Genomic DNA, 2,945 nt, shown 5'->3' on the forward strand with positions numbered 1-2,945 from the left:
GGCTGTGCGCCAGGTCGAAATATTGTTTTATACAGCAGGCGCCCAGGCAATGGCCTGGGCTGCCTGTGGCCCAGCTCCGCCATTGTCGCTCAACGAGAGGAGATTCCTGGTTACTCGAAAAACCGAGAGGAGATTCCTGTTGCTAAAAAAACAAGAGGAGATTCCATGATTGATTTCTGTCGTAGTCGGACTCAAAACAAATTGGGCGCTTATAGGAGCCGGCGCGCCGGCCGAACCGTTCGGCCGGTCCAGCCTGGGCCGTTCGATCTGCCTAATACGGAGCCCCGCGGAACTGTAGACTCGGTCGTCGTCTTTGTCGCCCTTGCGAATCCCCCGCTCGCCCCCGCGAATCCCACGCACCTCCTCCCCCCGCCTGAATCACTACCCCACTCCAGCGCACCCTCGCACCTCCTCCCCTGTCACCGGCTCACCGCTGCCTGCCGGAGGTCCAAAACATCCACCCCGCATCTTCTATGGCAACCATGGTTCCAGCAAAAAATTGATGCGGTCCCAACAAAATTCACCGCCGGTTCCAGCAATTTTGTGAGAAGCGACCACCGGCGACCTATGGTTGCAGCAAAAAATTGCTACGGTTCCAGCATACCTCACAGCTAGTTGTAACACTGGTTCCAGCAAAAAAATCTCACAAACAACAAATCTCTGTCAAAATCGATTGTAGCAAAAAACACATCCATTTCCAGCAACAAATTATTATGGTTCCAGCAAAAATCCTACAAACAACAAATGCAGCAAATATTTGTCTCACCACGGCAGCTCAGGAAGAGAATTTGTTTCCAGCAAAAAAATCATGGGGTTCTAGCAAAACAGGATCACAGTTGTAGCACCTAGCTCGCCGAGCCCCATTACAAGCTGGGGAAGAAGGCCGGTTCCAGCAAAAAAAATTGCCGCTTCCAGCAAAATGGATCGCTGGTTCCAGCATCGTGGGATTGTGCTCGCTTGCCGCATGACCGTGGTAGCACTCCTCATCTCAGGTGGCAGCACGCCGTGCCGGTGGTTGCAGCTCCTCTATGGCCGGTTGCAGCACGCCACACGGGGGGCGCGGTGTAGGGAGTCGCCGATTCCAGATCGCCGTGGCGCCGTTGCAGCATCTCGCGGCACGCGGTCCAGGACGCCGTTGCAGCAGCTTGATTCGCCGGATTCTGTCACCAGGAGGCGGATCTGCAGCCTTGGGCTTGCCTGATGAGTAGAGAGGAGGGGGAAGGATCAGCGAAGGAGTCACACCAGCCGGGAATGGGGAGATGGAAGAGGAGGAGAAAAAAGTGTCTCGTGGAAGGAGAGAGGTTGAGCGGTCCACAGTGATGGGAAAGGATAAGGTTCACTAGTTGAACGGTCAAGCGGCGCGCTGGTGGCTTAGCAGCGAGGGGCAGCACGAGCGATCGAGCGGTGCGACCGGCCCACCGACGTAAAACGTTTCCCAAACAAATTGTGTCGTAGTTGGAGGGACAAACCGAGGTAGATCTACCCCTAAAGAAAAAAATCGAGATCGATCTGATGTCAATCTAGATACATCCAATAATAAAAGAGAGGGCACGATGCAAGGAGGAGAATAAAAGAGAGGGACTCTGGGCGATTTGGTTGCCTACAACGGTTAACACATATTTCTGTGCCAAATTCCTTAAGTGTACAGGCATGTCTAATTATTATTTTTATTTTTACTATGTATATTGACAGTCTTACAATACATGTAATTGGCAACACATCCTGGCAACGTATATGATCTGTTGCACTTATGTACTAGAATGTGGTCATGAGCTACAACTCTACAACACATTCGCTGCAACGCCTATATGCGTATCTACAAATGATTTTGCAACATATAGTTAAAACGTTGTAGAACTTGTGTTGCTTTATAGGAGGTATCCTTGTAGTGGAAGATGGCAATTGCATTCAACACCCACAAGAAAATTGTATGGGCCAACTACCTCGTTGCAAACAGGAAGACTCCTGAATTCACGGGAACACTGGAGAAGCAAAGAGAACACTGGCCCGCTTTCATGGAATTCAAGGAATCAGAATTATCTAAGGAACGGTCGAGAAAAAACAAGGCCAATGCCGCAAAAAAGACGCAGTTCCATAGGTTGGGGCCAGGTGGCTACGCGGTGGCAATGCCTAAGTGGGATAAGTCTGAGCAAGATATGGAGGATGCAGGGGTCACTCCTGTTACTAGGAGCTGCCCCCCTAGGTGCAGAACTTGGTTCTATGCGCAAGGGGGGAGTTGGACCCGAAGACAGGCGAGGTTTCGAAGAAGGCAAGTCTAAAAGGAGTCGAACAAAAGTTACTTGACGCAATAGAAGATGCTCGAAAAGGCGTGTTCACGCCCAACAGAGAGAACGATGAGCTTACGCGTGCCCTGGGAAATCCTGAACACCTAGGAAGAACACAAGGCAAGTGCGTTATTCCCTGGTATGAGGGCTTTTCAGAATGGAACGACGACTACAGGACCCGTGCAAGAAAGAAGAGGGAGGAGGAGAAGAAGAGGAAGCTGGAGGAGGAGCAGAGGAAGCAGGACGCAGAACGCCTTCAAGGCCTAGAAGCAAGGCACGCGGACTTGGCACTCAAATTCCAGCAGCAGATCGACTCACTTAGCCAGGAAAGGGGGTCTCAGCAGCGGCAGCAGCAAGCGGATGATCGTCCAGCATTGGATATATTTTCGGCGGTGAAATCTAATAGCCGACGGGCCGTCGGTCATTACTGCAATAGCCGATTGTGTTGATAGTGGCCGACGGTTATTGCATACTCACGTGTATGACTACTAATAACCGACGATGCACTAAAATAGCTGACTGGGAAAACCCAACTCTTGGGTATACAATTTAATGCCCGACGGTCCATTGTAATATCCGACGGTTTTGGTTGTACCCACGGGGATTACATGTAATACCCGACGGTGAATTTTAATAGCCGAAGGTCAGAACAAAACTCTC

The sequence above is a fragment of the Triticum urartu genome, chromosome 6A (genome assembly GCF_056163025.1).
Source record: "Triticum urartu cultivar PI428250 chromosome 6A, HENAU_Tu73, whole genome shotgun sequence".
Taxonomy (NCBI): domain Eukaryota; kingdom Viridiplantae; phylum Streptophyta; class Magnoliopsida; order Poales; family Poaceae; genus Triticum; species Triticum urartu.